This window comes from Hemitrygon akajei, chromosome 22 (assembly GCF_048418815.1).
Source record: "Hemitrygon akajei chromosome 22, sHemAka1.3, whole genome shotgun sequence".
NCBI lineage: Eukaryota > Metazoa > Chordata > Chondrichthyes > Myliobatiformes > Dasyatidae > Hemitrygon > Hemitrygon akajei.
The window spans coordinates 36,383,577-36,405,763 of record NC_133145.1 but is presented as its reverse complement, the minus strand read 5'-3'; the positions used below and the strand labels follow the sequence as shown (position 1 = coordinate 36,405,763).

The following is a 22,187-nucleotide window of genomic DNA, read 5'->3' as shown; positions in this document are numbered from 1 at the left end:
CAGGCGCATCTATGAAAATGAATTGTCATTGTCGATGTTTCAGGCTAAGAGCCTTCAACAGGACTGGAAAGGAAGGGAAAAGATGCCTGAATAAAATGGTGGGTAGAGGTGAAGGAGCTCAAGCTGGAAGGCGATAGGTGTAGCCAGATGGGTGGTAAAGTTAAAGGTCTAGAGAAGGAGGAATTTGATAGGAGAGGAGAGTGGACCATGAGAGAACGGGAAGAAGGAGGGGCATGAGAGGGAGGGTGTGATAGGCAGGTGAGGAGAAGAGGTCAGAGTGGGTAATAGAAGATAAGGTAAGGATGAGGCGGAAAGGAAAACAGTGAAGAAGAAAAAAATTATGGGAAGGTATCAATGTTCATGCCATCAGGTTGGAAGCTATCTAGACAGAATATGAGATGTTACTCCTCCATCCTGAGAGTAGCTTCATCATAGCAGAATAGGAGGCCATGGACTGACATGTCGGAACAGAAATGGGAATATGAAATAAAATGGTTGGTTGCCAGGAATTTTTGCTTTTGGCAGGTGGAATGGAGGTGCCTAACAAAGCTTGATCTCAATTTATATCAGGTCTCACCAATATAGAGGAGTCGCATTGAATGCAGTGGATACAATTGACGATGCCAACAGATTTGCAGGTGAAGTTTTGCCTCAGCTTGGAGGGCTGTTTGGGGCCTTGAAAGGGGATAAAGGAGCTGGTGAATGGCAGGCATAGCATTTCTGTCACTCAGAGGGATATGTGCCAGGAGTGATGAATGGACAAAGGAAACAAGGAGGGAGCAAACCCTCTGGATAGAGGAGAGTGTGTGGGGGCAGGGAGCTTGTCTCCAGAGATGGAGACAGAGAGATCGAGAAAGGGGAGAGACATGTCAGAAATGGACCAAGCAAATTTAAGGGCAGGGTGGAAGTTGGAGGCAAAGTTGATGAAACTGACCAGCTTAGTCAGGGTACATGAAGCAGCACCAATGCAATCATCAATGTAGCCCAGGAAGAATTGGGGAGAATTACCAGGGAAAGCTCGGTATATGGACCTGCTGCATATACCCGATGAAAAGGCAGGCAGAGCTGGGCCCATGCGGGTGCCCCCTAAATCAAAACTGTGAGGAGAAAACTTATTTGTGAAAATATACAAATAGGTTTATGTAAAAGGACTGCTAGATTAATTTAGTTTTGTGTTTGTATCTATATTTGCACTTATTGTCCAAATTGCCAGGAACAAATTAGTCTTACTCTATACACAAAATATGTCATGATGTGTGTGTGTGCATTGAACCCTAATTCCAAAATTCAGTCCATAGGGGGTCAATGGAACCAGTGGAGTTCCATTCACGAGTATTACAATATCACAGCTTTAGTTCATGTAACGAAAGATGAATTCCCACCACACTGTTTCTCAGAAAGATGTGGGCACTCACAGCAGGGAGCTCAAACAACACTTTGTCATGAGCAGTATGTACAGGCAGAGTGAAAGAATTTATGTTAGAGTATAATAACAAGGCAGAGAAATTAAACACTTCGTGTTTGTCTTCATGGAATACACAGCAAAACCTCCCAGAGACATTAGAGAACAGTGGATCTTGGATGAAGGAGGATCTGAAAGAAATTAGCATTAGCTAAAAAGAAACATTAACCCTAACTCAGTCTTCTATTGGTTAAGTAATCCTTTATCCATGTTAATATATTACCCCCAAATCTATACATCCTTATCTTATGGGTAAGTGTTTTATGCAGGACCCTTCTGAGTGCCTTCTGGAAATCCAGATATACAACATTCATCTGTTCTGCTCTATCTGGTGTGTTCACAATATCGTCAAAAAACTCCGGCAAATTTGTCAAATAGGGCCTGTCCCTCATGAATCCATGCTGAGACTGACTGATGAAACCACTCCTATCCAGATGTCTCCCTATTTCTTCCCTAGAGATGGCTTCAAACATTTTCCTGACTACAGATGTAGAGCTAAATGGCCTAGTGTTACCCATCTTTTGCCTATGTCTTTTTTAAATATATTGACATGGGCAGAAAATTGGTTAACTGACAGAAACTGGGAATAAGTGTTTATTTCTTGGATTCTTAGATTTTAAGACTATGACTATGGGGGGGGGGGGGGGGAATGCTTGAGCAGGGAGGACCTAAAGAAGCTGCAAGCACAAATAAAGAAGGTAAATGAGTGATCAAGAATGCGACAGATGGAACATAATGTGGATAAGCGTGAGGTTCTCCACCTCAATGAACAAAATAATGTGGCAAATTATTTTTAAGATAGTGACAGACTGAGAAACGTTAATGTTTAAATGGATTTAGTCCTTTTTCACTCAAGTCACTGAATATTGTACAGTTTAATGTGTAGATGAAATCAGCAATTAGAAAGAGAATGGTTGTGTTTATTAAAAGAGGATTTGATTACAGAAGTGAAGACTATTTATTGCAATTCCATATTGTCTTCATAAGCATCTAGAGCAGGGGTTTCCAACCTTTTTAATGCCATGGACCAATACATTAAGCAAGGGTTTTGTGGACCCCAGGTTAAAAACTTCTGATGTAGAGTATTGGACCTTGTGTATTGTGAACATTTAAAAAGGATATTCTTTCATCCTTTTTTATAGAAAGAGTGGACAGTGTAAAATATTCTGAGAGTAGATGCTCGGTAGGGAACCTCCAATACACAGGGTTCCAAGAGTTTGCAGAGGGTTGTAGACTCAACCATCTCCAGAATGGTTACAACCCCTCCCCACTATCAAGGATATCTTCAAGTGGTGGGTGCCTTGAGAAGGCAGCATGCACCATTCCTCACCATCTGACATATGCTCTCTTTTTATTACTACCATCAGAGAGGAGGTACAAGAACTTTCTTTTTGTACAACGTAATTATTTTTTGTAATTTATAGATTTTTGCGCCTCAAAACAATAAACTTCTTGACATAAACAAGAGAAAAGCTGAAGATGCTGGAAATCAAAGTAATAAACACAAGGTGCTGGAGGAACTCAGCAGGCCAAGCAGCATCTATGAAAGAGAGGAAAGAGTTGACATTTCAGGCCAAGACCCTTCATCAGGGTCCTGTTTCCTCTCTTCCATAGATGCTGCCCGCCTGCTGAGTTCCTCTACCACTTTGTGTGTGTGTAACTTCTTGACATATTGTCTGTGGTAACAAATCAGAATCTGTTGCAACGATGACCAGCTGTTTCTTGGCATGATAGATTTGCTATGTGGGAAGAGATTGAGTAGACTAGGTCTGCATTTCCTCAAGTTTCGAAAACTGAGAGATTTCAATGAAATTTACAGCATTCTTACAAACATTGCAGGGTACCGGCAGGGAAAATAATTTCCTTAGCTGACACCTGGAACTAGGGTTAGCAGTCTCAGCATAAAAGGAAAAAATTTAGGACTGAGTTGAGGAGATATTGATTCATTCAATGGGTGGTAAATTTCTGGAATTCTCAATCTAGAAGGGCTTTGAGTTTATTTACAACAGAGATCAAAACATTTTGGGACATTGAGAGACATTGAAGGAAATAAAGAGATATGAATTTATGGAACAGAGGCAGAAGATTAGCTATGATCTTGATAGTAGCAGAGGAGGTTCTAAGGCCCAGATGCCAACTCCTGTTCTTAGTTCTTAGGTTCTTATCAACAAAGCTTGTAATTTGGTTACATGCAAACTCATGGGCAAACCAAAGTATCATCATGTGACTATCAAATTGTGTATTTTCCATGTACTTTACTAGCCAAACTAGAGCTAATTTTACACAGCTTAATTTGAGCAAATAGCTTAGGTAAATTGACTCAGAATTGAATTCAATTAATGAAATATGAGCTTTTTTGGTTAGCTCACTTCAAAATGTAATACCTATCACTATAAACTACAAAATAGAATTAATAAACACCTAGAGCATGAAGGGTACAACACTGGAAATGGCAGCTTTCTTTTTAAAATATTTATGGCCTAACTAATTTTGCAATCTGATTTTATCTTTTATACTGAATTTTATTTCAGGAGAAAGTTACTGAAAACTTGAACATTACACTTTATGGATTAGCAATTTGTGATTCATTCTCATTTATCCTGAGGGAGATACTACACATTATTGTTTTAATAAGCATTTATATGTTGAAATGGATAGTGGAATATCAACAAACCTAATTTAATCAGTTGGGAATATAAATTATGAAACAAATGTCTTTCACCAACAGTCTGAAATAATTATTTTATGACAACAACTGCTCAAAATACATTTGTGTTTTGAGGGTATATTTTATCCAAATTATCACTCACAGACTATTACTATACAAGACCTAAGATGCTTAGAGGCTTGTGGTTTTGAAATGATATTCTTTTATCTGTACCTTATCTTTTGTGATCGTCCTAAACAACAAATCCTTTTACACACTGCTCTTGTGCAGATAAAATTAGATCAGAAGGACTGTAACATCTGTCAATGTATGTCATAGATTAAGAAAAGATGCAGTATTTGCTAAAAGATTCTTATAATTAGAGAACTAAATTTCAGATTAGCTGTAAAATATATGTAAATATAGGCAAAAAAATGAGTGGTTAAAAATTCTTTTGACAACATTGCACTTACACAAATTAAAATCACTAGTTCATAAATATATTATACTGTATATGTTAGGAATTGTGATGTAAACTTGCAGCTGCAGTGGAAATAGCATTCGAAGATCATTCATCTTTTCTCACTAAGATACAATTAAAAATGACATAAAATGCAGGTGATACACTACAAAATATGCATGATCTATGAAGTCAATATTTTGAATGCACTTACAAGAATTAAAACTAAATATGATAGTGTAATCTGTAGTAAAAAGGCTAAGTTCTAAAGATTCAGCCTGAGAAATAACCATTTGAGGGAAGATCTGTGTTATGTTAAGTGATGAAGGAAATTCCTTTTTCCTTACTTTTATTCCAGCACTGCTATGCTAACTTGGATAGAAACTGCAAATGGGCATGGTTTCGTGGTGTGCCATTAACTTAAACTCATTGATTATAATTAAGTTAGTATACAGATTTTGTGTGCCTGATCTTTTAAATGATTTCTGCACCTGACTGGCGCTAACTGTGTTATTGATTAACTGTATGAATTAGCATAAAGTCTACAGCATCTGTGGTTGTTTCACTTAAACTGCATGCTTTGAGTTGCTGCCACATGATTGGCTGATTAGATATTTGCATTAATGAGCAGGTGCACAGGTGCCCCTAATAAGGTGGCCACTGAGTGTATGTATAGTCTTGGATTGCTTAAAGCCAGCTTTGATCTCTTAAAGGGAGGTGCAGATCTGAAGCTGTTATGGAAATATCACACCTCCTGCTCTATTACTGACAAACAAGCCGCTGCTTGAGTGAACATGGTTCTCTTAGCACCTCACATTGCCTGCATTGTGCCCTGCGTCCTTCACCATTTTTGATGCTGTGGTTGTGTGGTTGTAGCATCTGGGTGTCCTGGTACACAATTTGCAAAAGGCTATTACACAGACTCAGTGGCAACTTTATTAGGTGCACTGGTGACTCTTGCTTGTTAATGCAAATATTTAATCAGCCAGTCATGTGGTAGCAACTCAAAACATGCAGACATGGTCAAAAAGTTCATTTGTTGTTCAGACCAAACATCAGAATGGGGAAGAAATGTGATCTAAGTGACTTTAACCATGGAATGATTGTTGGTGCCAGATGTGGTGGTTTGATTACCTCAGAAATGGCTGATCCCCTGGGATTTTCACACACAATAGTCTTTTGAATTCACAGAGAATCATTAAAAAAATTTCTGAGAATGGTAGTTCTGTGGGCAAAAATGTCTTGTTAATGAAACAAGTCAGAGGAGAATGACCAGAGCTGACAGGAAGGCGACAGTAATTCAAGTAACCACACAGTGGTGTGCAGATAAGTATCTCCAAATGCACTGCATGCCAAACTTTGAAGTGAGCGGGCTGCAGCAGTGGAAGAACACGGACAGACATTCAATGGCCGCTTTATTAGGTGCAGGAGGTCGCTCATAATGTGGCCACTGGTTGCAGGTACAGCACGTCATTAAGAAAGCTAACAGAATGTAACCACTTATTGCAAATGAGAATGAAATAGAGAAGTGAGTAAGACAATAGCTTTAGTTAAATAGGTTATTAATGAAATCATATTAGGAGTACAATGTAGAGTATTGGTCCCCTTAATTAAGGAAGGATGAAGATATGTTGGAAGCAGACAAAATTTACTCGATCAATCACTCTAATAGGTTGTGTAATGAAGAACTGTTGGACAGACTTGACTTGTATCCGTTGGAGCTTAGAAGACTGAGTGATGATGCTTGAAGTGTACAAGATCTTAAGAGATCTGAAGAGAATGCATGTGCAGAGGATGTTTATTTCATGGAAGAATCTGGAATTCGGGGCAACACACAATCTGCTGGTGGAATTTGACTCACTGAGTTCATCCAGCAGATTGTTGCTCCAGATTCCAGTATCTGCAGCTTCTATTGTCTCCGAGAACTAGGGGTCTTTAGTTTAAAAACAAGCAGCTTCCCATTTAAATCAGAGTTGAAGCAAACAATTTTCTCTCAGAAAGTCACTGGGCTTTGGAAGTCTCTTCCTTAAAGTGTGTTAGAATCAAATTATTTGGCTCAGACTTGAAGAGACTCTTGATAATCAAAGGGGTGAAATGTTACTGCAACTAGACAGGAAAATGGAGAGGAGTTTACAATCAGATTGGCTATGGTTTTATTATAGAGTGGGTTTGAAAGGCTGAGTGCCTGATGTCTTCTCCTGATTGTGTGTGCATATATTCATTAAGTCTTACTCTGCTGATCACTTCAGAGCTCCTTCTGAGACCTTCAGGGAGAAGAATGTCTATGAAATGGAAGGATATGAACATTGCATAAGCAGAAGGAATTAGTTTAGTTGGGCTGAGGTCAAGAGAGTTGAAAGCTTTCAGTTCCTGGTATGATCTAATAGCCTTTCCTAAGACCATAACACTTAGGACGAGAATTAGGGCTTTCAGCACATCCAGCCTGCTCTGTCACTCCACCATGGCTGATACATCAACCCTCACAAACTCATTCTCCTGGCTTCCCCCTTACCCTTTCATGCTCCTATCACACTCTACCTTAAATATACCAAATGACTTAGCCTGTACAGCCATCTGTGGCAAATGAGGTCCACAGATTCACCACCCTCTGGCTAAAGTAACTTTTCCTCATCTCTGGTTTAAGTGGTCATCTCTCAATTCTGAGCCTGTGCAATCAGGTCCTAGTCTCCTCCACAATGGGAAACAGTCTCTCCACATCTACTCTATCCAGACCTTTCAATATTCAATAGGTCTCACGGAGATCCCTCCTTATTCTTCTAAATTCTGGGAAGTACAGGCCCATAGCCATCAAAGGCACCTCATATGTTAACCCTTTCATTCCTGGGATCATTCTAGAGAACTTCCTCTGTATCCTCTCCAAACTCAGCACCTTTTCTCCTAGATAAGGGGCCCAAAAACTGCTCAAGATAATCTCAGTGCAGTCTGATCAATGCCTCATAAAGCCCAAGCATTACAATCTTGCTTTTGTCTTCCAGTCCTTTCAAGATGAATACTACATTGCATTTGCCTTCCTTACCACTGACTCAACCTGCAAGTTAACTTTTAGAGAATACTGCACAAGGACTTCCAAGTTCCTCAGCACCTCTGATTTTTTAATGTTCTCTACATTTAGAAAATAATTCATGCCTTTATCCCTTGTGCACTTCCTTACACTATATTCCATCTGCCACTTCTTTGTCCATTCCCCAGTCTATCTAAATCCTTCTGCAGATACCCTGCTTCCTCAACTCTACCTGCTTCTCCACCAATCTTTGTATCGTCCACAAACTTGGCCACAAAATCATCACTTCCTTCATCTGAAGCATTGACATATAATGTGAAAGGAAATAGTCCCAACACCAACACTTGTGGCACACAACTAGTCACCAGCAGCCAAGCAGAAAAGACCTCCTTTATTCCCACTCTTTGCCTCCTGCCAGTCATGTCCATGTTAGCACCTTTTCTCTAATACCATGAGCTCTTATTCTGTTCAGCATCCTTGTGCGACACCCTGTCAAAGGTCTTCTGAAAAGTCAAATAAGCAACATCCACGATTCTTGTTTGTCCACTGTATTTTTTATTTCCTCAAAGAATTCCAATAGATATTTCAGGCAAGATTTGCACATTGGAAAAGCATGCTGACTTTGGCCAATGAAACTTCATTCTAAGTAATAGACTCCAACATCTTTCCAACCACCAATGCCGGGTTAACTGGTCTATAATTTCCTTCCTTCTTCTTCCCTCCTTTCTTATAGAGTGGACTGACATATACAATTTTCCTGTCCAGAATTCAGTGATTCTTGAAAGGTCATTACTAATGCCTCCACAATCTCTTCAGCTACCTCTTTCAGAACTATGGGGTGTATGTAGTCCATCCAGTCCAGGTGACCTTTCTACCTTCCAGCTATTCAGCTTCTAAAGTACCTTAGTAATACCAACAACACCCACTTCTGCCCCCTGACACTCTTGCATTTCTGCAATTCTTCCAATGAATTCCATAGTGAAGACTGATACCAAATACTTAATAATTTTGTTTGCCATTTCTTTTTCCCTCCATTACTACTTCTGCAGCATAACTTTCTAGCAGTCCTCTCTCATGCCTCTGTAATTCTCTTTACTCCAATGTAATACTAATAGATCAAATTTTAGCTTCCCCTTCTCAAACTGCTGGGTGAATTCTATCATATTAAGCTCACTGGCTCCTAAGGAATCCTTAACTTTAAGCTTCCTAATCAAATATGGGTCTTTACTTAACACCCAATCCAGAATTGCCATTCCACTAGTGGGCTTAACCAAAAGCTGCTCTAAAAGGCCATCTCATAGGCACTCTACAAATCCCTTCTTTTGGGATCCAGCATCAATCTGATTTTCATAACCTACCAGCATATTGAAATCCCCCCCATAATTATCATAACATTGCCCTTTTTATATGCCTTTTCTATCTCCTGGTGTAGTTTATAGCCCACATCCTGGCTACTGTTCTGAGGCCTGTATATAACTCCCACCACGGTCTTTTTAACCTTGCAGTTTCTCAACTCTTCCCACAAGGATTCTACATCTTCTGATTCTACAGTATGTCACTGCACTCTAAGGATTTGACTTCATTTTTTACAAACAGAGCCATGCCACCTCATTTGCCTACCTGCCTGTCCGTTCAATACAATCTGTATCCTTGGATGTTAAGCTCCCAACTACGGTCTTCTTTCAGCTACAACTCAGAGATGCCCACAGCATCATAGACCGCCAATCACTAATAGCACCACCTTATTTCCTATACTGTGTGCATTCAAATATAACACCTTTAGTCCTGTATTCATCACCCCCTTTGATTTTGACCCCCTGTTACACTCTAACTCCATCCAATTGACTGAAATTTTGACTGTCCCTCTTCATTTGCATCTATTTCTGTACCAACTGCTCCATCCTCAGTCCTATCACTCCTTTCCCATCCCCCTGCCAGAGTAATTTAAACTCTCCTCTAGTACATAGCTAGTGCACTAAGAATGGATTAGGAGGTAGTGGTTTGTTTCTTATGTGAGATGTGGGAAATTTAGAAAACCTTCAGTTTCCCTGATAACTACAACTGTACAAAGTGCATTGAGCTTCAGCTCCTTAGAGACCGTATTAAGGAACTGAAGCTGCAGCTGGATAACCTCCACTCATATGGAAAAAGGATGTGATAGATAGGAGCTACAGGGAGGAACCCACCCCTAGGTTGCAGGACGTAGGTAGCTGTCTGACTGTCAGGAGAGGGAAAGGCAATAGGCAGCCAGTAAAGAGTATCCCTGTGACCGTTCCTGGTACAGATGCATTGACGCGACATCCAAAAAACTCTGCAATGCCCCTACTTCCTCAGGAGGCAAAATTTGGCATGTCTCTATCAACCATTGCCCACTTTTGTCGATACACCACAGAAAGCATTCTATCAGGGTCCATCATAGCTCAGTTTGGCAAGAACCTGCAGAGAGTTGCGGGTGCAGCTCAGCACATCATGGATGCCAACCTCTCCTTCATGGACTTTCTCTATACTTCTCACTGCCTCAATAATGCAGCCAGCATTATCAAAGACCCTAAAGACCCCAGGCATTCTCACTTCAAGCATAGATTTAATCATTGAAGTCCAAAACGGCAACTCTGGCCAAGAATTAGAACTGGGCACGAACAAACATCAGGTCTGCATTCTCCTGAAGGATGGTAGGTGAATGGAGGCTAAAACTATTATACATGCATGCAAAGAGATTCCCACGTTGGAGCTCCAAGGGAACTCACAGGGCCAGAAAGGGATCTAACAATGACAAATTCTCACTGAGTATTTTAATTATCATTCTCAATGTTAGTTTCAAAACAATAGGAATATTGCCATAATATCATCTTACAACATAAAAAATAGTATCTGAAGCAATCCAGGGCTAGAGTTTGCAAAGCAATTTAACATGATTCATGATGAATCAGTTCTCAGCAGTGACTAAGAATTAGGGTCCAATGGAAGATTTCAACACTTTTTGCTGGCCACAGCTATTTTGTATCACAGAACTGTTTGCATGATTTGTATTTTTTTCTACCCCTTGCATGTGCAACGGGTGTTGGTCTTTACTTTTAATTTTTATTCTTTTTTATCCTTAATTGGATTCTTTTGGGTTTCTTGCTTTGTGGCTACCTGTGAGCAATCAAATCTCAATGTTGTATAATTAATACATTCTTTGATAATAAATGTACTTGAATCATTTTAGGTGCTTACAATGAAAATGAAATAATACTTTTGGGATATTTTAATACCATGATACAAATTATCCGAATGAGCATCATCCATTAGCTCATTTCCATATACAAACACAAATAATAACATAATCAATTTAATGAAAAATAATGCAATCAATTGAAGAAGTGAACAGAAAAATTATCTTAATGTAATCCATTAGAAATTTTTAACAGCAAAACTTATTAATCCAATAGTTTGGTCAGAATTGACATTGTCAGATTAACAAGGTTAGCAGTTTATTAGAGTTAATACAATTATGGACATTATTCTGCACATTGTTTAATGGACAACCGTTGCCACACTTTGTTAATCCTACTTTTATGAATTTAACCAGCTGTCAGATTAATAATAGTGGGATTAATAAAGTGTGACAGTGGCTGTCCATTAAAAGCTGTTATGTCCTTTTGATATAAGGCAGTATATCTGTCATTTTTCTGCTCTTGTCAAGTTATCACAACCACTATGTGAAAATTTGTTAAGTCATACGATTTTTGTGTCAACTCATGGGTCTTGTTGCGGGAAAGATGCTGTAGTCATTTGCTATCTCGCTTATTCTTGCTCCTGCTGCTGGTCTCAAGCTGAGGACGCATTGATTCGGCCAGCATTAGCAAGAACACCACTGGAATGAACCAGGAATTAAAGTAACAAAGTAACATGCACAAAATGCTGGAGAAACTCAACAAGCCAGGCAGTATCTATGAAAAAGAGTAAATAGTCGACATTTTGGGCCGAGACCCTTCAAGAGGAAACATTTTGTCCTGAAGAAGGAGATAGGCCTAAAACATCGACTGTTTACTCTTTTCCTGGCCTGCTGGGTTCCTCCAGCATTTTGAGTGTGTTGTTTTGATTTCCAGCATCTGCAGATTTTGTTGTATTAAAGTCACAAATATTCTCTTTCAATCTTTTGGTATCTCCCACCCAAAAAAATGTCCTGAAATTTCCTGAAAAATAGTTAAATTCCTCCAGAATCCTAAATTTGGGATTCAGCATAAACATTTACGAAGGTAAAAGTCCTGAACTGATATACGGTTAACTGCTGCTGTCAGGAGCAATGTGACCCAATGCTTGACCTCCTGTGTAGTTCAATGGTAGAGAGTGAATTTTCTACTGGGAATCTGCCTACTGGGTTTGCACCAGAGAAGGCCTATCAGGCTGTAGGTACAAAGACTCAGTTCATTTTACTGCAGAGAAGTGGAGGGGTAAGTTGCAGAAGGTTTACATAATTTTATTTGTTCATTTAAATCTTATTTCTTGTTTTTGTGTGTTTTTCCTAATTAAGATTCAGTTAATGCTTTTGGAAAAAAGTAGATGCATTGGGCCTGAACATCCTTACGCTCTATGAGCAGTTCCATCAGAAAGGCCTGCAATGTTCTCTCTGTCAATCGCTTTGGTGCCAATTCTTTGCAATGAGGAAGTCAGTGATGAGAAGTAGGTCAATGGTCTCTCCTTTTATCTCCTCATTGCTGCTGGACTTGAGTGGCTGCACTGACATGCTGAGCTAAGGGTATGAATTCACATCCAATCCCTTGTTTCTTTGCAAGGATGCCTGGCAAATAAATGGATATAGGTCTGGGGAGGGTTGAGAAGTGACTGTTAGAGTACTGTTTTTACTTTTTTTAAAGTTTGACTGTTTGTTAACCGTTCTAAGGTGTTTCTTATTTATTATTTTATTTTTCAGATCTATAATCCAATATTGTTATAAATTATTTTAATCCATTTGAATTATTTTTATACATTTCTGACCAGCAGAAACATCCAAAAAATTCACACCAGAAAGCAGTATATCTCAAGTTGTTCTAGGGGCAGGGCCTCAGGGTCTATTGCTTGAGCTTTACTCATCCCTTAGAACTTCCTCCAGCCATTGGATGTAGGGTCTCCTCTCAATCCTTCCATCAATGTCTTTATTCCCACACTTAAGAAATGCAAGGAAGTGTCTCAGGTAGTGAGCTTGGCCAGTGAGCTGCGTCCAGGACATTCCGGTCTACTGTGTTTTTCATAATGTGATCAATATTTAGAGTTAGTTTCTGTCATTTCTGGGCCCTCACGTTGGTGTTTGAAGACCATGATACCGTAACAGAGGGCCAATGTATTTTGTTTGTTTGCAGTTCTATCTCTGCAAAATTCTATTCTGTAAGAGACCCAGGGCATTGTACATCATAGATGAGGTTTCATACATTTAGCATGCTCAAAATCTGTTAGTTCAGGCTCTCTGCAGCTGTGGAGCAAAATGTAAACAGATGGGTTCCGTGCCATTCCCTTGAGGTCCAGGAGGGAAGACAAGGGGAAATGTGCAGAAGGTCAGTGTCTTAAAGAAGGACTCTGACATCCAGGGTTAGATTGGAGAATCACTGGCTTGAGGAAAGTTATGTTTGGCTGATATGCCAGTGGTCGGAATCAGGATTGATTGTGAGTGGGGACGTGATTGGGATATTGATGATGTAAGCATCACAAGAGGGTTGGGGAGTTGGGAGCTCCAAGGGAGAATTGTCGGGACATATCTGCAGTTTGTTTGATTTTTGATCTAATGCCAAGCTCCCTGGGGCTGACTCCATGAGCTTGGACTTGATCATATTTTAACACAACTAAAGTAAGCTCTGACACATTGTGAAATCCAGCTTCTGCATGAATGCTGTGCATCATTGCAACCACATGCATGAATGAAAATCACAGAAGTTGCATGCTCTGTCGCTGTGTGCTAATGCACCTAACTAGCCATGTTCAGGTATTTCCGTACATCAACTGTCATAAGCATACAATATGCTACAGGAAATCTATGAATTTCATGGACCATGAAAGGAGTATTTATGTTAACAAAGAAATTATATCTCAGGCAACTCAAAGCCAGGATTAAATAAAGAACATGTTAAAGACCATCATCTTTAGTTTGTCCAGATCTCTTGCACTGAAATGAATTCAATAAGAAGACTGATCTCATCAACAAAAGATACAACAGGATTGTGCTGCAAAGTGATAACTGCTCAGGCAAGTGTTACTTCACTTATATGGTATTTTCAGGAATACCAACTTAAAGTGTGAGTTTGAACTTAGTAATGGATAATAATTCATCTGATGCCCTACACTCAAACATTCAGTGTTGTGTGTTTAATATTTCAGTAATATTTGAGTAATCTTGTAAGTATATTGTTTGATTAAGCATTCTTTGTTGTTTATATAATTCATTATGGTTATATGTATGAAGTACATGAATGGTATATGTCATCACTCCACCACATCATATATTAGATTAGATTAGATTAGATTGTGAGGACACTCAGTCCTCGTTTATTGTCATTTAGTAATGCATGCATTAAGAAATGATACAATGTTCCTCCAGTATGATATCACAGGAACACAAGACAGACCAAGACTAACTGACAAAAACCACATAATATATAGTTACAACAGTGCAAAGCAATGCCGTAATTTGATAAGGGCAGACCATGGGCACGGTAAAAAAAAGTCTCAAAGTCCCCGATAGCCCATCATCTCACGCAGACGGTAGAAGGAAGAAAAACTCTTCCTGCCATGAACCTCCAGCGTCGCAACCTTGCTGATACAGCCCCTGGAAGCACCCGACCACAGCCAACTCTGAGTCCGTCCGAAAATCCGAACCTCCGACCAGCCCTCCGACACTGAGCACCATCTCTGCCAAGTGCTTTGACCACAGCCCCCCACCCCCGGCCGCCAAGCAACAGGCAAAGCCGAGGATTCAGGGCCTTTCTCTCCAGAGATTTTTCGATCACACAGTAGCAGTGGCAGCGAAACGGGCATTTCAGAAGTTTCACCAGATGTTCCTCCGTGCTTCTCACGTCCGTCTCCATCAAATCAGGATTGTACACGGCCTCCTACTTGACAGATAACAGATATTCATCCCGGAGTGGCTGCTGCGTGCTGCATCGCACTGCTATCTTCTCTCTTAGTCCATGCATTCTGGACTTCCTTGTTTTTACTTTAATTAGTTTTATGTTTTGGAGTTGCAGAACATAACAGTGCTAACAAGGATGTTTTAAACAAATCCGAGATGACTGCCTACCTGTTGAAGCACAGTTAGATGTTCAAATTTTTAAAAAGTGCAACAAAATGGTCAAGTTTAATAAAAACTGTGCAGCATGTGTCTTTTCAGAAAAGGAGACTGAGACGATTGAATTTAAAAAAAGGCAGAAAACGGAAGAATTCGCAGGTTCATAAACAATGAATTAATGTTAATTATAAATAAAAGAGCAGAGGTGGTTGGCTACATTTGAAAGACTGATGCGTTTGACTGCACAAGTGATAACTGGATTTTGTATTCTGAGCAAATTGAGCAAGTAGCCACTGAGAAGTGAATACCAACTTTGCTCTATGTTTTGGCTGAAAGGCATACAGTTTGCTGAGAAGTTTAACTGCCCCAACCAAAAGAGCTAATATGAACTTTTCTGATATTGTGAAAGTAATACAGTAACATTCAGAACCAAAAACCATTGCTGATTGCAGAATACTTCAGAATCATGGAAAACCTACAGCACAATACAGGCCCTTTGGCCCTCAAAGTTGTGCTGAACATGTCCCTACCTTAGAAATTACTAGGCTTACTCATAGCCCTCTATTTTTCTAAGCTCCATGTACCTATCCAAAAGTCTCTTAGAAGACCCTATCATATCCGCCTCCACCACCATTTATTATCAAAGTACATGTATGCATGTGTGTGTGTGTGTGTGTATATATATAATGTCACTATATACAACCTTGAGATTCATTTTCTTGTGAGCATGCTGAATAAATCCAATAACCACAATAGAATCAATGAAAGACCTCACCAACAGGGCAGCCAACCAGTGTGCAAAAGACAACAAACTGCAAATACTAAAAGAAAGAAAACAAAAATAAGCAATAAATGTCAAGAATGTGAGATTGGAGTCCTTGAAAGTGAGTCCATAGGTTGTGGGAACATTTCAGTGATGGGGACGTGAGATTGAGTGAAGTTACCTATTTGGCTCAGGAGCTTGATTTTTGAGGGGTAATAACTGTTCCTGATCCCGGTCATGTGTGTCCTGAGGCTCCTGTACCTTCTTTCTGAGCAGTGAGAAGAGAGCATAACCAGAGTAGTGGTGGTCCTTGGTGATAGATGCTGCTTTCCTGTGACAACGCTTTGTTTAAATGTGCTCAGTGGAGGGGAAGGCTTTATCCTTGATGGACCGGTCATATCCATTACTTTTCGCAGAATGAGATACTGAACTGAAGCCTGCAGATATCCAACTAAGAACTTACTGGAAAAAAGATATAATTCCTGCGGGGATGACATTTCTAACAGTGAGATACAACAAACCAACAAACCACATTGGGATTGTATGTGGTGAAAACAGAAGGGCCAGCATTGTGGAGAAGTGATTGGATGAAACAACTACAACTTAATTGGAGATCCATCCACAACTTGCATGCCACGTCCCCTGCAATAGAGTTAACCGAAAACAAATCAATAAAAGTATTGGATGATGTCACAACTGCCTCCATGCACCATTGGGCATGCTGTTGGAGGGCAAACAGGTGTTGGTGCAAACCTCTGTACCTCTAGTTGGAAAGCATATTGGGCCAAGGAAGGACTGCTCAAAGAAAGTGAAGAAAGCAGTGGTCCGACTTCAATGGATTTGTAGGCAACATATCTGAGAAAGCTTCTGATTTGTTAGTCAGGCAGTATTTCAAAGGGGTGACAAAGAGCTGCTTGTAAAAGAAGATGCAAAGATCAAAGCTCCACTGGCTGAATGGAAGGCCAAAAAGAAAGGAGTTAATGGAGATACAAATAAAACAAAGGGATTCATCAGATGATGTTGAGGATGAGGAAGCCAAGAGGCGAGATCAGATTGTAAAGGGAGCAATAGAAGAATTAATAAGAGAATACTCCAGTGAATTAAATTCCCAAGATCAAGATGCACAAACTAGAAAAATTAACAAGAAAGAGAAGAATGGTGTCCAGAGCTGTCAGAACCACTTCCCACAGCCTCGCAGTCAACTCCTACAACCATCACGGAGGAAGCTTCAGAACCAGAGATTGTTTTCACAGCCATGAGTTTCACCTGCCAAGCAGAGTGACCTCGCTTGTCAGGAAAAATATTATCCCACAAGCGTAAGAAATCCTCCACATCTTTAGGTCTGAATGAAAATAGCTAAAATTTATAATGCTATGGATGTCTGTATAGTAGTTGTATTATATCGTATACAGTTTACATCGCTGAGATACATTCAATATTGAGTTGGAGTTTATAGCAGGGAGGAATGTTGTGTATTTAATATTCCATTAGTATTTGAGTAATCTTGTAAACATATTGTTTGATTAAGCATTTTTTAATATTTATATAATTCTTTCTGGTTATATGTACAAAGTATGTGAGTGGCATACATCATCACATCACCGTGTCATATGTGTACACTTCACTTAAAGTCAAAATGAACATACACACATTATGCTTTGTTTTTTACTTAGATTAGTTTTATGTTTTGGAGTTACCAAACACAACTGTAAGTATTTGTGAACGAAGTTGCTGTGCACACTTGAGCGTTGGCATTGCATATTCAGGTACATCATATACCTTGCTTTATCTCTTTGAGGGAAAACAATATCAACAGTAAAATTCATCACTTTAAATCCAAAGTTCAAGTTTTTCATCTATAATGCATCAAATTAATACATGCGGGAATGAGGCTGAACTATTTAAATGGCTCCCTTTTCAGGTCAGAAGGGTTGATTAGCATTGCATTAGTAATTCTAATGTAGTAAAAGGGCATTTGCGCTCTTAATTATCAGACTTAACTTTCTGTATCAAGTTTAATGGGCAATTAATATGCAAATACAGCAAGTTCTAGAAAATAACAGGGAGTATGAGGGTGAGATGCTGCTTTTGGAAGCAAACAGTCAAGCATATAGAGTTCTGGGGACTCATAATTCATCTGCAGTTCTCCTCAAATCAGTACCGGCATGCATTGTTAACATGATTATTATTTGCTCAGCAAGGTTCAGCCTATTAAGTCAGTTTAGCCAATTCTCTCGGCAACAAAATGTTAAATTTTGACAGAGAATAAAAAAATTTTATTACTTGAACTTTATCTTGTGATGGTTGGTTGCGAACAGACACATGACTGGGAAGCACTGCAGACCACCATGAGGTACATGGAGACCAATATGTAGACAGCAACTTCCACATTAACTGGGAAGTTCCAGCACTGACGTTGGTATCTTTCAATGACACGTGGATAATAGTCCATTTCATAATTTGTAAAATAATGGACTATTTTGAGGAGGCTATGAAAGTTCCTAAAATATTGAATGAAATTCAAACATCAGTAAAACCCAATGCATTTTATTTTGTGCTAACTTGGCATTTCTACATATTGTTCATTACTTACTTGAATGCACATTCCCCTTGACAATAAATCTTAATTTTCATAACTTGGCAAGTGCTGGCCAGTGTTGGAATGTTATTTTCCCCATTTCATTCACATTAGTGATGGCCACCTATTGCTCATCCAGTGGAAATATCCATGTCAGTCCCTGTAAACTGATGAAGCATTTACTGTAGACTGGGCAAAGCCGAAATGAAGCACAGATGGAGCACATGGTCAGACATACAAAAATCAATTAGTGGAAAGTGTCTCCCAACAGGGGTACTTGGAAGGGCACAGCACTTTCATATCTTAATTAGGAACATGTTTGGAGGCTATGATATGCCAAAACAGACACCATAGGAACATACTGCGATATAGTAACACATCTAAGCGTACACAGTGTCAGGAAACTAACCAAAATATCCTTAAAGTATCATCTGGACATGAATATGTATAGTATTCTTGAAATAGCAATCTACTGGTAAAACATTTAATCAGCATTCCAAGTATATTCCCTGGCCCCATTATGTTAAAGAAGAATATTATCTGTATACTGATTATTAATTTATGTATTGGACTGCTTTTTGGAGATGCTGGAGCTGTTTGAGTTCAAAGCAAGACTTGTAGAAGTCAATAAGTCAGTGTTGACCAATATGTAGACTCCAATTGCCCCATGAACTGGGAATCTCCAGGAACAGTAATGGCATCTGGCTATTATGCTCGCATTGAGGCTACCTGAGCTAGGCCTCACCAGTCCTGTCGTTTACAGAGCTTGGTGAAAAGTAAGTCAACAATCCCAAAAGCTCTGTAGTCCCACTGGTGTGGACTACAGACAAAAATAATTATCAAATATAAAAATCTTTAAAAGGTGAAAATTGAATGAATGTAGATGCCATCAATGAGGGAAAAAAACAAAGTGCTGGAAATGCTGATCAGGTCAAGTGGTACCTGCGGAGAGAGAAAGAGACTTAACTTTTCAGGTCAGTGACCCTTTATCTTCCAATATGCAACAAAGCTCCATTGAAAAGAAGCAAACCTAACTCTAGGATTCATTTCTAGTGGGACTGAAGCGAAAAACAGAAAAGCTACAGTAACTATATTAATGGCAACAAGTACAAAATACTACAAGTGAGAATGTGAAAAGAGTGGAATACTTAGTCTATGAAATACATTAAAATAATTTCAAGGCCATGTTGGAGGTGATCTTGAAATATTGTCAAAGAGTCATGGAGCACTACGGCACAAAAGCAGGCCATTTGGCCCATCTAGTTCATGCTGAGATATTATCCTGCCTTGTCCCATTGAAAAATACCTGGACCAGAGCCCTCCATAACCCCCCATCCATGTACTAATCCAAATGACTCTTAAACGTTGAAATGACACCCACATCCCCCATTTCCACTGGCATCTTGTTCCACACTCTCACAATCCTCGCAGTGAATAAGTTTCCCTCAGTTTCCCCTTAAATATTTCAGCTTTCACCCTTATGCTAGAAGTTCCAGTTTCACCCAATCTCAGTGGAAAACACCTGCTGTTATTTACCTAATCTACACCCATTACAATTATGTATACCTCAATCAAATCTCCCCTCATTCTCCTATGCTCCAGGATAAAGTTCTAATTTATTCAGCCTTTCCATATAATCCAGGTCCTCAAATCCCAGCAGCATCATTGTAAATTTTCTCTGTCCTCTTTCAATCTTATTAATATCTTCCCTGTAGGTAGGTGACCAGAACTACAGACCATACTCCAAACTAGACCTCATCAATGTCTTATACAACTCCAACGTAACATCCCAACTCAGTACTTTGATTTGCGAAGGCCAATGTGTGAAAAGCTCTCTTTATGACCTTATCTGACTGTGAGTCCACTTTCAAGGAATTATGGATCTGTATTCCCAGATGCCTCTGTTCTACCATACTCCTCACTGTCATGCTATTTACCATGCAAGTCCTACCCTGGTTTGTCCTCCCAAAGTGCAAAACCTCACCCTTGTTGCATTAAATTCCACCTGCATTTTTCAGCTCATTATTCCAGATGGCCCAGATTCCACTGCAAGCATTGATAACCTTCCTCGCTGTCCACTATGCCCCCAGCCTTGGAGTTCTCTGCAAATTTGCTAATCCAGTTTAACACTTTATCATCCAGATCATTGATATAGACAACAAACAACAATGGACCCAGTACTGATCCCTGCGGCACACCACTAGTCACATCCTCCAGTCAGAGAGGCAACTGTCTACCACCACTCTTTGGCTTCTTTGACGAAACCAATGTTGAAACTAATTTACAACCTCACCCTGAATGCCAAGCGACTGAACTTTCTTGACCACCCTCCCATGAGGGACCTTGTCAAAAGCCTTGCTAAAGTCCTTGCAGGCAATATCACTGCTTTTCTTTCATCAACTTTCCTGTAAATCGGGGTTTCCCAACCTGTTTTCATGCCACGAACCAATTCCATTAAGCAAGGAGTGTGTGGACTCCAGGCTGAGAACCCCAGCTGTAAACATCCTCAAAAAACACAGTGATTGGTTAGACATGACTGACCATGCACAAAGCCATATTAACTATCCATAATCAGGCCCTGTCTATCCAAGCACTTATATATCTGGTCCCTTAAAATACCTTCCAACAATTTACCCACTACTGACATCAAATTCACCAGGCCTATAATTTCCTGGCTTATTCTTAGACCCTTTTTTTTAAAAACAGAACAACATTGGCTTTCCTCCAGTTCACCAGAACCTCACTCATGGCAAAGAATATTTCAAATACCTCTCTGAGGCCCCCACAAGTTTGGGACTAGCCTCCCACAAGATCCAAGGGAACATCTTGTCAGGTCCTGGGGATTAATTTACTCTAATTTGCCTCAGGCCAGCAAGCACTTCCTCCTCTGTAATCTGTATATGGTCACAGATGTTTTGCTTCAATTCTATAGTTTTAGGTGTCAGGTTAGACACACGTGGAACAGGAAACAGAAATTATATGACTTTTATGGATTTAGTCAGTAGGGTACAAGTGCAAGGGGGTATGGTTAAAGAGCAAAGTATTGCTTCCACACTTCGACAGGACCACCAAGCAGATATCTACTCTAAAGATGGTAACAAACGTCCTAGAATGTATCCCAGTATCAAACATTAGGATAATGAAGATCTGGAGAAATCTTAACCAAAGAAGTTGACAAACAACTTAGAAAGGTAATAAGAGGATGAGTGGCCCTGAAAGGTAAACATAGGGGGAAATTTAAAAGGATTAGTCAAATCTGGGTAAAATGGGAGATAATATCCAACAAATTCTTTACTGAATTCTGCCAACTTTTTGGCTTGTTCAGAACCCACATAGAATCTTAATGCCAAATAGTAAAACAAAGATAGCTGCCAGACCATTTTAGCATTACATGTTTCAAAGTGCTTTTAACACCAGAAAGTTGAGGCGAATTTGTCTAGTAGTATACATGATGAAAGATACCATTCTTTGACATTAGCATTTCGCCGTCCTTTCTCTTTCCTAATCCTCCTGTTATAACAGGTTTGATGGACCTTTATAGATGCAAATACGTTCATTGGCATTTGTAAACATAAGAGACTCTGCAGATACTGGAAATCCAGAGAAATACACACAAAATGCTAGAGAACCCAGCATGCCAGGCAGCATCCAGCCCGAAATGTTGGCTCTTTACTTCTTTTCAGAGATGCTGCCTGACCTATGTGTTTCTTCGGTATTTTGTGTCATGAGCATGTATTGGCTTCCCACCCGGGATGAACATGAGAACCAACTGTTCAAATTGATCAGGCCTCGCACCAGAACTTAACATTAAGGATCTCATCTGCACGTTCTCATCTCCGTCTGTTATTTATCTGATAGTTTAAAATGACCCTTTTGCCACATTCACACTAAAAATACGTGTTTAGTACATCCATCTGATAAATTGTAAACTGTATGTGGAATAAGTTCCTAAAGTAGGACTATAGAAGCTAGATCTTTGGAACTATTATAAGAGAGT

The 22,187-nt window shown here is 39.6% G+C and overlaps 1 protein-coding gene across 12 annotated transcripts in view; it reads right to left on the bottom strand.

Annotated features, from left to right (window-relative positions):
• tnrc6c1 (trinucleotide repeat containing adaptor 6C1) overlaps positions 1-22,187 on the bottom strand; it is a 601,775-nt gene that overhangs the window by 303,257 nt on the left and 276,331 nt on the right. The gene's annotated exons all lie outside the window — the stretch shown is intronic.